The sequence below is a fragment of the Dendrobates tinctorius genome, unplaced genomic scaffold (assembly GCF_039654945.1).
Source record: "Dendrobates tinctorius isolate UK_male_01 unplaced genomic scaffold, ASM3965494v1 ptg000094l, whole genome shotgun sequence".
Lineage (NCBI taxonomy): Eukaryota > Metazoa > Chordata > Amphibia > Anura > Dendrobatidae > Dendrobates > Dendrobates tinctorius.
The window spans coordinates 16,264,980-16,279,092 of NW_027361762.1; the positions used below are offsets into that span (position 1 = coordinate 16,264,980).

The 14,113-nt window shown below is 43.7% G+C and overlaps 1 long non-coding RNA gene across 1 annotated transcript in view; it reads left to right on the forward strand.

The window, feature by feature from the left end:
* Nucleotides 1-14,113, forward strand: part of LOC141098716 (uncharacterized) — a 149,912-nt gene that overhangs the window by 124,855 nt on the left and 10,944 nt on the right. The window contains exon 2 of the long non-coding RNA XR_012234325.1: nucleotides 10,524-10,670. This is a non-coding gene — a long non-coding RNA (uncharacterized lncRNA). The remainder of the gene's footprint in view (nucleotides 1-10,523; nucleotides 10,671-14,113) is intronic.

Sequence of the window (14,113 nt, forward strand, 5' to 3'; positions counted from 1 at the left end):
GGGAGAAATATACCTGTTTTCTAGTACCTCTCCCCTTGGCACCTCACAATATATATAAATATATCTATATAAATATATAGTATATACATACGCACACACTGTATATACTCGCGTATAAGCCGAGGAGCCTAATTTTGCCACAAAAAACTGGGAAAACTTATTGATTTGAGTATAAGCCTAGGGTGGGAAATGCAGCAGCTACTGGTAAATTTCAAACACAAAAATAGATACCAATAAAAGTAAAATTGAGACATCAGTAGGTTAAATGTTTTTGAATACCATATTGAATCAGGAGCCCCATATAATGCTCCATACAGTTCATGATGGGCCCCATAAGATGCTCCATACAAAAAATATGCTCCATATAATACTGCACTGTTAGGGACGGCGGATCGCACTAAATAATAAATAATAAGTGCGTTCGCCGCCCGGGGTCCACCGTGCAGAAGATGTTACACTGCTGCTATGTAATGGTAGATGCGCTATATGGCGGTATAACGCACGTGGGTTGAACATCACCCGGAGTGCGCTGGACGATCTCTGTTCCTTCACAGAGTCGCCAAGGTGTTAAACACAAAGACTGAGCCTGTTGATGTCACAGGACTCAGAGGAATGCACGCATGGTATATGGTCACAGGACTTGGCTCAAGACCCAGAGTCCACGTCCGTCTAGACCTACCATGCGTGCGTCGTCACAACCGCGGACGCCAAGAGGAGCTGCAGATTACAGCTTGGCAACAGACACTGCCGCTATACGACAATGCCCGGTAGCCGGCGCACTGTCGGACGCTAGCATTGTGAAGGATGCATATTGTGGCCTGTAGCTTGCCACTGACTGGCGCTGACTCTAACACTAGTTCCCTATACACACTCGTAATATCAGGGAGCGGAATCTTAATGAGTCATTTGCAAGTCTATACATGCATCATCATTCACACAGTTAGCAACTAGAGTCTATACTAGCGCATGGCCGAGCAGCCATGCGAACCTTTTATAGCCGGGACCTTCCAGAAGCTTCCAGATCCTTGAGATGGACCAATAAGATCTGGAGAAGGACCTGTGCATGTGACTCCCGATCTCCAATGGGAGATCGTCCCATGAGCATGCTCAGTGGAGCGACAGAAGGACTTGGCCTCTGAAGTGGCTTGCTGCTGATCAGCCTGCGCTGCTATTGCTGGCCCAGAGGTGGCAGCAACAGCCAGACCCACAGAGCTGGTCTGAGCAGAGCTTCGAAAACGACGGGACTGCTGAGCAAGCTCCTCTGCGGTCGAAGGATAATGGGAGACCGCAGAATGTGAGTGTCATGATCCAGGTTGGATATGACAGGTTTTGAATAAGTAACCTTTTTTTTTTCCTTTGAGCTGGTTGCTGGGAGTTGGTTTTGCCCCCGGTGGCCATTAGGGTTATTACACAGTGGTGTCTTTTGTTCTAGTTTGACCCCGGAGGTGGTGAGTGTTATTGCACATGATAATGAAGTAGGTGTGATTCCTTGGGTCCTGCCTATAAAGGTGTAGCAGGTGGTTTCACTCACTGTTGGTGAAATTGGTCTTTTCCAACCATCCTTGGGGAAGGAACTTGAGAAGAGTCCCGGGCAGCTCAGTCAGAATGCTGGAGTAGCAGCTATGGTGTCAGCGAGGAGTTCTTGCAAAGCTTGGTGGAGTGGCAGCTATGGTCTCAGTGTGGAGTTCTTGCAAAGCTTGGTGGAGTGGCAGCTATGATGTCAGCGAGGAGTTCTTGCAAAGCTTGGTGGAGTGGCAGCTATGGTGAAAGCTGCACTCAGGTGCTGGACTCTGTTGCTGGAAGAGAGCTGCACTCAGATGCTGGACTCTGTTGCTGTAAAGCTGCACTCAGATGCGGGACTCTTGCTGGAAAGCTGCACTCAGGTGTTGGATCCGGTTGGAGGAAAAGATGCACTCAGGTGTCAGACTCTGTTGCTGGGAGCATTAGCAACAGCGCAAAGCTAAGTGGTGTTTCCCTGTTTGTCACTTTCCTCAATGTGTGTTTTAGTGCAGTGGTGGGATTAGTTTCTGCTATGTCCACTTCACTAGTAAGGGATTGGTTCAGGGCGAGCTGGGATTTCAGGTATCCTGATCGGCACCTGGTGCGGAACCGGCCTAGGGATCGTTAGGAGTGTAGAGACACTGACTCAGGGGAGTGCAGGAGGTCTCCACGTCCCCGTTCCCTATCGCAGGGCCACCATTGAAATTGTTTTCCTGGTTTTCCCCTTTATTCTGAAATTCGCCCTGCTGGAGGCGGTGTGCCCAGGGTCATGCGTGTCATATAAATTCGCCCTGCTGGAGGCGGTGTGTCCAGTCACACGTGACCATGACAGTGAGGCTCTGGATCCCTGCTGTGCAGTTGCAGGAACCCGACGCCTAACACTGCACCAAGGTTAATCATTGCCCCATAAAATGCTCCATATTACATTTGCCCCATATAATGCTGCATAAAAGGTTAGTAATGGCCCCTTAAGATGCTCCATAGAATAATGTCCCATATGCTGCTCCATAAAGGTTGATGGCCCCATAAGATGCTCCATAGAATACTATGCCCCATATAATGCTCGATAAAAGTTGATGGCCCCATAAGATGCTCCATAGAATAATATGCCCCATATGCTGCTCCATAAAGGTTGATGGCCCTATAAGATGCTCCATAGATATACAGTGCTGTGCAAATTAATTGGGACAAAGCATTTTTTAAAGTAAAATCGTAAGTTGGTTACCAGTCAGTGATTGAAACCAGTTTTAACTGCTTTGAACAGGTGTGAGTGCCTGTTCAAAGCAGTTAAAACTGGTTTGAATCACTGACTGGTAATCAACTTACGGTTTTACTTAAAAAAATGTTTGTGCCCCAATTAATTTGCACAGCACTGTATATGCCCCATATGCTGCTCCATAAAGGTTGATGGCCCCATAAGATGCCCCATATAATGCTGGATAAAGGTTATGGCCCCATTAGATGCCCCATATAATGCTGCATAAATGTTATGGCCCCATAAGATGCTCCATAGAGATATATGCCCCAAATGCTGCTGCGATTAAAAAAAAATTACATACTCACCTCTTGTTGCTGAGGGCCAGGTGCTGGTGTTCTGAGCAGGCGGGGACACCGGTGCGCTATGGGGGCCAGGTGCCGCTGTCACCGCTGGCTCAGGGCCCCGACAACTGGAATATTCACCTGTCCCCGTTCCACCGCCATGCTGTCTTCCAGCTCTCTACAGTGACTGTTCAGGCAGAGGGCACGCACTAACCACGTCATCGCGCCCTCTGGCCTGAATGTCACAGCCAGAAGACGTGGAAGACAGAACGCGGCAGTGGAACGGAGACAGGTGAATATAGTATTGCTCCCCCGTCATACTCACCCACTCCTGGCGCTCCTCTGCACTTGTTCTCTGATGGTCTCCGGTGCCGGCAGCTCCTTCCAGTGTTCAGCGGTCACATGGTAATGCTCATTAAAGTCATGAATAGGCGCTCCACGCCTAAGGGAGTGGAGTGGCATGCATATTCATTACTTTAATGAGCGGTACCACATGACCGCTAAACACAGGAAGAGCTGCGGCGCCCGAGACCATCTGAGAAGCAGAGAAGTGCAGAGACCGCCCCAGGAGGGGGTGAGTATGATCTGACAACCGCCGGCTCCTCTGCTCCTCCTCCCCCGCCTACCCTCTGGGACAATGACTCGAGTATAAGCTGAGAGGGGCACTTTCAGCCAAAAAATGGGGTGAAAACCTCGGCTTATACTCGAGTATATACGATACATGTGTCTTGGCAAACAAGACTTAATACTTGGTAGAAAACCCTTGTTGGCAAGCAAAGCAGTCAGACTTTTTTTGTAGTCGATGATGAGGTTTGCGCGCCTGTCAGGAGGAATTTTGGTCCACTCCTCTTTGCAGATCATCTCTAAATCATTAATATTTTGAGGCTGTTGCTTGTCAACTCGGAGCTTCAACTCCCTCCATAAGTTTTCTATGGGATTAATGTTTGGAGACTGAATAGGCCACTCCATGACCTTAATGTGCTTCTTTTGAGCCCCTCCTTTGTTGCCGTGGCTGTATGTTTTGGGTCATTGTTTTGCTGGAACACCCAGCCATGACCCATTTTTAATGTCCTGCAGGAGGGAAGGAGGTTGTCACTCAGGATTTTACGGTATTTGGCTCCATCCATTCTCCCATTGATGCAGTGAAGTAGTCCTGTGCCCTTAGCAGAGAAACACCCCTAAAACATATTGATTCCACCTCCATGCTTGACAGTGGGGATGATGTTCTTTGAGTCATAGTCAGCATTTCTCTTCCTCCAAACAAGGCAAGTTGAGTTAATGCCAAAGAGCTCAATTTTTGTCTTTTCTGACCACAGCACTTTCTCCCAATCACTCACAGAATTATCCATGTGTTTAATGACAAACTTCATATGGGTCTGCACACGTGCCTTCTTGAGTAGGGGGACCTTCTGGGCATTGCAGGATTTTAAACCTTCACGGCGTAATGTGTTACCAATGGTTTTCTTTGTGACTATGGTCCCAGCTGCCTTGAGATCATTAACAAGTTCCCTCCATGTAGTTTTAGGCTAATCTCTCACCTTCCTCATGATCAAGGATACCCTACGAGGTTAGATTTTGCATGGTGCCCTAGATCAATGTCGATGGACAGTCATTTTGTATTTCTTCCATTTTCTTACTATTGCACCAACAGTTGTCGCCTCACCCAGCGTCTTTACTTATGGTTTTGTAGCCCATCCCAGCTTTGTGCAGGTCTATGATCTTGTCCCTGACATTCTTAAAGCTCTTTGGTCTTGCCCATGTTGTAGAGGTAAGAGTCTGACTGATTCATTGAGTCTGTGGACAGGAGTCTTTTATAAAGGTGTCTATGTAAGACAGCTGTCTTTAGTGCAGATAACGAGTTGATTAGGAGCCTCTAACTGGCCTTTAGGAGCCAGAACTCTTAACCCCTTTCTGACATTAGATATTGTGAAGTAGCGCTGTCATTCAAGGTTGGGGGACACTCGCTTGGCAGCAAATAAATCCCATCCGGTACGGGTTTTCCATAAAACCATATCAGTCCGTGAGGTTTATTATTCAGCATAAACCAAAGGAAGCACCACAAAGTTCATATCAGCATAGCGTCCATTATATAGGCTATTCAGCCTCATCATTATCTCACCCGTCAGGGTTCCTTATGCGGCTTCACCATCACATACGTTAGTTCCCTCCAGGGAGCTCTCAGGCACACATCGCCAATGTTCACACAGCCGCTCCACAGGCTGCTAGCCAGGAGATCCTTCTCACAGGACCTTCCAAACTGAACCAATCAGGTCCCAGCATTCACAGGACCTTCCAAACTGGACCAATCAGGTCCCAGCATTCATCACATGTGACCTACCCTAGCCACATTATATGGTCTATAGCCACGCCCACCGGGTCACGTGACTATGACCTCATCACAGGTCCTTCACACACTCATAGCCTTGTAAAACAGGCGTTTTCAGACACACCCCTGGGTGGGTTTGTAGGTAACCAGAACCTGCCCATCTCTCTAGTTACCTGAAGACTTCTCCCTTATACTTAGAAACAACACCTCAGCCATGATATTGCTGATCACACATACACAAGTCTCCATCTCAAAGCCACCCACTTTGAGATACATAACTATCCTTCAGGATTCTGCCACTCATCCGTTCTCCTGGGACATCCACACAGCGCCCCCTAGTGGACACAGTGGTCATTACACCACAACATACTATTCCTTCCATGTGACCTAGGACTTACTGTTCATAGACGGAATAGTACATCATAGCGATCGGCCACGCACACGGGTGGTGTGCAGCCGATCGCGGCCGGGTGTCAGCTCATTCTCACAGCTGACACTGGCACTAAGTGCCAGGAGCGGTCACGATCACAGCATTCCGTGAGCAGGCAGAGGGCTGACATTTTTCTTCACTAGCAATCTAAATAATATTTTCCTGCACTGGCACTTTGTACTTATAATACAACTAGATGGTGGCCCAATTCTAACGCATCGGGTATTCTAGAATCTCTCTTTCTGCGCCGCAGATATCCCAGGGGGGTGTCGTTCGAAGTCCCTGATTGGTCACGCCCGGCCAGCCGCGACCAATCAGCGATGTGGGATTTCCGTTACAGACAGACAGAATTAGACGATTATATAGTAAATTATCACTACTTTGTCATGATTTGTGCTATTTCTTTGCTCATGAAGTTAAGTGCAGAAATTTTTGTATTTTTACTCCTATAGATTGATTATTTTTGCTTGGTTTTGAGCCATATACTGCATGTTTTAGTGACCTTGGCCCCTGTAATCTGGTATCTATCAGACTTTTTAACATTTTAGCGTATGTTTTAATAAAGTTTAATACTTTTGGATTATACTCGTTCAGTGGTGTTTTAACCCTCTTGTGACATCAGATGTACTATTCCGTCCATGTGTCCTGGGCCTGTCTGACCATAGACAGAATAGTATGTCTCAGAGATCGGCCGAGCACACGAGTGGTGTGCGGCAGATCGCGGCTGACAGAATAGTACGTCTCAGAGATCGGCTGAGCTCACGAGTGTTGTGCGGCAGATCGCGGCTGGGTGTCAGCTGATTCTCACAGCTGACACCTGTCACTAAGTGCCTGGAGCGATCACAGACCGCTCCCGGCACTTTAACCCCTGAAATGCTGCGATCGAACACGATCGCAGCATTCCGGGAGCAGGCAGAGGGCTGATAACGCGGTCCCGATCGTTGCTATGGTAACCAGATGTTGTTATGACGACATCTGGGTTACCAGAACGGAGAAACGTCCTGTCTCTCAGGTCAGTGTGCACGGATTGCAGCGCCTAACAACTTCTATAGCATACAGATGCTGCTTCATCTGCATGCTATAGAAGCGATCAGCTTGCACAAAATGATTGTCCCATAGTGGGACAAAGTGTAAAAGATAGAATGTAGTAAAAAAAAAAAAATTGATTTTTTAAAATCACTAAATAAATATTTGAATTAAAAAAATCTAAACAATAAAACTACACATATTTGGTATCCCCGCATTCATAATAACCCGACCTATAAAACTGTCCCACTAGTTAACCCCTTTAGTGAACCCCATAAAAAAAGAAAAAAACAATGCTTTATCATCATACCACTGAACATAAAGTGGAATAACACGCGATCAAAAAGACGGATATAAATAAACATGATACCGCTGAAAACGTCATCTTGTCCTGCAAAAAACAAGCTATGATACAGCTCAGTCAGCGGAAAAATAAAAAAGTTATAGCTCTCAGAATAAAGTGATGCAAAAATAATATTTTTTTTATATAAAATAGTTTTTATTGCATAAAAGCGCCAAGACATAAAAAAATGATATAAATGAGATATCGCTGTAATCCTACTAACCCGAAGAATAAAACTTCCTTACCAATTTTACCACATGCGGAATGGTATAAACGCCCCCCCATAATAAATTAATGAATTGGTGGTTTTTGGTCATTCTGTCTCCCAAAAATTGGAATAAAAAGCGATCAAAAAATGTTGTGTGCCCGAAATTGGTACCAATAAAAACTTCAACTCATCCTGCAAAAAACAAGACATGACATGACTCTGTGGGCCAAGATATGGAAAAATTATAGCTCTCATAATGTGGTAATGGAAAAACTATTTTTTGCAATAAAAAATGTCTTTTAGTATGTGACAGCTGCCAAGCATAATTACCCACTATAACTCCTCTTTCACACGTCCTGATATTTCCGGTACCGGAGATGTCAGTTTCCGTGTGTGTAATACTTGTGGCACATGTGTGCCGCATCAGTACCACAGGGACGGGCGCCAGGGAAGAAGCGTTACAGTAAGCGCTGTTCCACGGCACAGGGTGCTAAACACGGCTCTCATCATTCTCCCCTGCTCTCCCAGTGATTGGCACAAGCAGGGGAGAATGATGAGAGCAGTGTTCAGCACCCGGCATGGCGGAACAGCGCTTACTGTAACGCTTCTTCCTCGGTGCCGATGCGTGTCACATGGATGACCATGTGTGTTATGCGTATGCACGTGTGCTGGATGTTTTGTGGCCCGTGCTGACATTAAAAAATGGACATGTCAGCGTGTTTTGCCCACGGACACACGGTCCATGGAAACACACTGACATGTGCCAGATCCATTCACTTGAATAGGCAATTAGCCCTCCGTTCCTCCCGAGTCTCTCCACATTGCTGCCCAATGGTGTAAAATTCTGTGACACACCCATGGTGTCAATATGACCACTGCACCCCTACATGAATTGAGAGGTGTAGTTTGTAAAATGGGGTCACATATGGGGGCTTCTGCTGTTTTGGCACTTCATGGGCTCTCCCAGTGGGTCATGGCACCTGCAAACCATAACAGTAAAATCTGGTTCTCCTTCCCTTCTGAGCTCTGTCATGTGCCCAAACAGTGGATTACCCCCACATATGGGGCATCGGCATACTCAGAACAAATTGCACAATGACTCTTGGGGTCCAATTTCTTCTGTTACCCTTGGGAAAATAAAAAATTGGGGGCAAAAAGATCATTTTTATGATTTTTGTATTTTTACTGCTCTACGTTATAAACATCTGTGAAGCACTTGGGGGTTCAAAGTGCTCACCACACATCTAGATAATTTCCTTAGGGGGTCTAGTTTCCAAAATGTTGTCACTTGTGTGGGGTTTCCACTGTTTACGCACATCAGGGGCTCTCTCAATGCGACATGGCGTACGATCTTAACTCCAGCCAATTTTCCATTGAAAAAGTCAAATGGTGCTCTTTCCCTTCTGAGCTCTGCTGTGTGCCCAAACAGTGGTTTATACCTACATATGGGGTATCGGCATACTCAGAACAAATTGCACAATAACTTTTGGGGTCCAATTTCTCCTGTTACCCTTGGTAAAATAAAAAAAATTGGACCTGAAGTAATTCTTTTGTGAAAAAAAGTTAAATGTTCATTTTTTTTTTTTTTAAACACTCTAATAATTCCTGTGAAGCACCTGAGGGAATAATGAACTTCTTGAATGTGGTTTTGAGCACCTTCAGGGGTGCAGTTTTTAGAATGGTGTCACTTTGGGGTATTTTCTATCATATTGACCCCTCAAATTGACTTCAAAAGTAATGTGGTTCCTAAAAAAAAACTGGTGTAAAAATGAGAAATTGCTGGTCACCTTTTAACCCTTATAACTAACAAAAAAAATGTTGGTTCCAATATTGTGTTGATGTAATGCAGACATGTGGGAAATGTTACTTATTAAGTATTTTGTGTGATATATCTCTGTCATTTAAGGGCATGAAAATTCAAAGTTGGACATTTTCTAAATTTTCGCCAAAATTCCATTTTTTCCACAAATAAACGCAAGTCATATCAAAGAAATTTTACCATTGTCATGAAGTACAATATGTCACGAGAAAACAATGTCAGAATCACCGGGATCCTTTGAAGTGTTCCAGAGTTATTACATCATAAATGTACAGTGGTCAGAATTTTAAATATTGGTCATTAACAGACAAACCACCCTTGAGGGTAAAAGGGTTAATGGTTGGTAGGGGATCAAATACTTATTTCTCATTGCAAAATGCAAATATATATAATTTATACAATTGTTTTCTGGATTATATTTATGATATTCTATCTCTCAATGTTAAAATGAACTTACTCTTAAAATTATAGACTGTTCATGTCTTTGTCAGTTATCAAGCTTACAAAATCAGCAAGGGATCAAATATTTATTTTCCCCACTGTACATACACACACGTACATACACATAAAAACATACAAATATACACACGCATACACTAATCTTCTATGATGTTAGGTGTTCATCCGAGCCGTGGAGGAGGTCGACTACATATTTCAGAGATTTGTTGGAAAGAGCTGCAAAATCCACTGTGGAGGAGGGGGACACAGCAGACAGGACTGATATCCACTCTCTGCTCCTGCCATACTGTTCCTTGCGCTTCTTCCCTGACCTCTACACTTCAATGAGATGCTGCTGGGAAGGGAACATTGCAGGGAGCAGAAAATACACTGTAAGTCCTTCTGCAATTCCTCCACCAGGGCCCCCTAACAGATGAACACTCACCATTGGGACGCCTTTTAGGAGGACAGTGATAGCAGCTAGTGAGAGCTGTGATCAGGATGGAAAGCGTTCATTGGCCAGCGGACATTTTTTTCTTGCAAGACACACCCCCTTTTTCAATTCCTGCACTAGGCACAGTGCCCTCAGCTCTGGGTATTCAGATAATTCTGGATGGGAGTGAGAGGGGCCAGTTTTAAGCAGCCCTTGACTGAGGGCTCAATAGCGGCTTCGTTATCTGCTGCTATGGGCAGTACGCCCCTGCGTGCAAGGGCCCCCATCAACTTCCCGATGCTACACCGACGGTATGTCTGCCCCTGCCTACTGTATATACATATACACATGGTATACAGTGTATGTGTACCCCCCAACTTTTGAAGCACAGAAAGAGCAACTAAGTATGCATGGCACTGTGGCACCAAACCACACCCATTTACCATTTCTTTCTACCCTAGCAGGAGGAAATATCAGAGGAGCGATGGCAGTGAGGGACATTAAGCAGACACTCAAGCCACCAGGTTGTAGACTCAAATACGGGACTCTTCCTGCTGAATCCAAGATGTTTGGGACTGGAGATGAGCGGATCGATTAACAACATTCAGGTCAGTAGTACCTCACGGCTGGACAAGAGTCCCTCGAATCTCTTACCTTGTGGTGCCCCCAACACAGCTTTTGGTTAGCCAGGGCTGACGTGACATTATCTTTGTATCATGTTCTTTGCTGCATTTGTTATGCCGTTTCAAACTTATTTGATGCGTTTTTGATGCAGACGTGAAGCCGAAACTACTGCAGAAAAAATGGTGAATTTACACTATGTGTGAATATGGCCTTCAGCTTTACATTTTTCTTACATTCTTTTGTGGGTTTAATAGAGAAAAAAATCAATTTCACTATTTTTTTTCTCTCCCCATTTACCGATCACTATAATTAATCTGATGGTTGTGTGAGTTTTTACAATTTACAGGGACACAAATATGTCTGTTTGCTGATTTGTGATGTTTATTTTTTAAAAAGTCGCAGTAAAAATTAAATTATTGTAATTGATTTTCATTTTTGTTTTTAGTAATTTCATAGGAAGAGCAAAAAATCTTTTATTTTTCCTCTAGTTTATAGAGGCATAGAAATACACTGCTATGTACAGATATACAGTCATATGTAAAAGTTTGGGCACCCCTATTAATGTTAACCTTTTTTCTTTATAACAGTTTTGGTTTTTGCAACAGCTATTTCAGTTTCATATATCTAATAACTGATGGACTCAGTTATATTTCTGGATTCAAATGAGGTTTATTGTACTAACAGAAAATGTGCAATCTGCATTTAAACAAAATTTGACCGGTGCAAAAGTATTGGCACCCTTATCATTTTCTTGATTTGAACACTCCTAATTACTTTTTACTGACTTTCTGAAGCACTAAATTGGTTTTGTAACCTCATTGAGCTTTGAACTTCATAGCCAGGTGTATCAAATCATGAGAAAAGGTATTTAAAGTGGCCACTTGCAAGTAGTTCTCCTATTTGATTCTCCTATGAAGAGTGGCATCATGGGCTCCTCAAAACAACTTTCAAATGATCTGAAAACCAAGATTATTCAACATAGCTTTTCAGGGGGAAGGATACAAAAAGTTGTCTCAGAGATTTAACCTGTCAGTTTCCACTGTGAGGAATATAGTAAGGAAATGGAAGAACACAGGTACAGTTCTTGTGAAGCCCAGAAGTGGCAGGCCAAGAAAAATATCAGAAAGGCAGAGAAGAAGAATGGTGAGAACAGTCAAGGACAATCCACAGACCACCTCCAAAGACCTGCAGCCTCATCTTGCTGCAGATGGTGTCACTGTGCATCGGTCAACAATACAGCGCACTTTGCACAAGGAGAAGCTGTATGGGAGAGTGATGCGAAAGAAGCCTTTTCTGCAAGCACGCCACAAACAGAGTCGCCTGAGGTCTGCAAAAGCACATTTGGACAAGCCAGTTACATTTTAGAAGAAGGTCCTGTGAACTGATGAAACAAAGATTGAGTTGTTTGGTCATACAAAAAGGCGTTATGCATGCGCTGTATTGTTGACCGATGCACAGTGACACCATCTGCAGCAAGATGATGCTGCAGGTCTTTGGAGGTGGTCTGTGGATTGTCCTTGACTGTTCTCACCATTCTTCTTCTCTGCCTTTCTGATATTTTTCTTGGCCTGCCACTTCTGGGCTTAACAAGAACTGTACCTGTGTTCTTCCATTTCCTTACTATGTTCCTCACAGTGGAAACTGACTGGTTAAATCTCTGAGACAACTTTTTGTATCCTTCCCCTGAAAAGCTATGTTGAATAATCTTTGTTTTCAGATCATTTGAGAGTTGTTTTGAGGAGCCCATGATGCCACTCTTCATAGGAGAATCAAATAGGAGAACTACTTGCAAGTGGCCACTTTAAATACCTTTTCTCATGATTTGATACACCTGGCTATGAAGTTCAAAGCTCAATGAGGTTACAAAACCAATTTAGTGCTTCAGGAAGTCAGTAAAAAGTAGTTAGGAGTGTTCAAATCAAGAAAATGATAAGGGTGCCCATACTTTTGCACCGGTCAAATTTTGTTTAAATGCAGATTGCACATTTTCTGTTAGTACAATAAACCTCATTTGAATCCAGAAATATAACTGAGTCCATCAGTTATTAGACATATGAAACTGAAATACCTGTTGCAAAAACCAAAATTGTTATAAAGAAAAAAGGTTAACATTAATAGGGGTGCCCAAACTTTTACATATGACTGTATCTAATAACTGATGGACTCAGTTATATTTCTGGATTCAAATGAGGTTTATTGTACTAACAGAAAATGTGCAATCTGCATTTAAACAAAATTTGACCGGTGCAAAAGTATGGGCACCCTTATCATTTTCTTGATTTGAACACTCCTAACTACTTTTTACTGACTTCCTGAAGCACTAATTTGGTTTTGTAACCTCATTGAGCTTTGAACTTCATAGCCAGGTGTATCAAATCATGAGAAAAGGTATTTAAGGTGGCCACTTGCAAGTAGTTTTCCTATTTGATTCTCCTATGAAGAGTGGCATCATGGGCTCCTCAAAACAACTCTCAAATGATCTGAAAACAAAGATTATTCAGCATAGCTTTTCAGGGGAAGGATACAAAAAGTTGTCTCAGAGATTTAACCTGTCAGTTTCCACTGTGAGGAACATAGTAAGGAAATGGAAGAACACAGGTACAGTTCTTGTTAAGCTCAGAAGTGGCAGGCCAAGAAAACTATCAGAAAGGCAGAGAAGAAGAATGGTGAGAACAGTCAAGGACAATCCACAGACCACCTCCAAAGACCTGCAGCATCATCTTGCTGCAGATGGTGTCACTGTGCATCGGTCAACAATACAGCGCATGCATAACGCCTTTTTGTATGACCAAACAACTCAATCTTTGTTTCATCAGTCCACAGGACCTTCTTCCAAAATGTAACTGGCTTGTCCAAATGTGCTTTTGCATACCTCAGGCGACTCTGTTTGTGGCGTGCTTGCAGAAACTGCTTCTTTCGCATCACTCTCCCACACAGCTTCTCCTTGCGCAAAGTGCGCTGTATTGTTGACCGATGCACAGTGACACCATCTGCAGCAAGATGATGCTGCAGGTCTTTGGAGGTGGTCTGTGGATTGTCCTTGACTGTTCTCACAATTCTTCTTCTCTGCCTTTCTGATATTTTTCTTGGCCTGCCACTTCTGGGCTTAACAAGAACTGTACCTGTGTTCTTCCATTTCCTTACTATGTTCCTCACAGTGGAAACTGACAGGTTAAATCTCTGAGACAACTTTTTGTATCCTTCCCCTGAAAAGCTATGTTGAATAATCTTTGTTTTCAGATCATTTGAGAGTTGTTTTGAGGAGCCCATGATGCCACTCTTCATAGGAGAATCAAATAGGAGAACTACTTGCAAGTGGCCACCTTAAATACCTTTTCTCATGATTTGATACACCTGGCTATGAAGTTCAAAGCTCAATGAGGTTACAAAACCAATTTAGTGCTTCAGGAAGTCAGTAAAAAGTAGT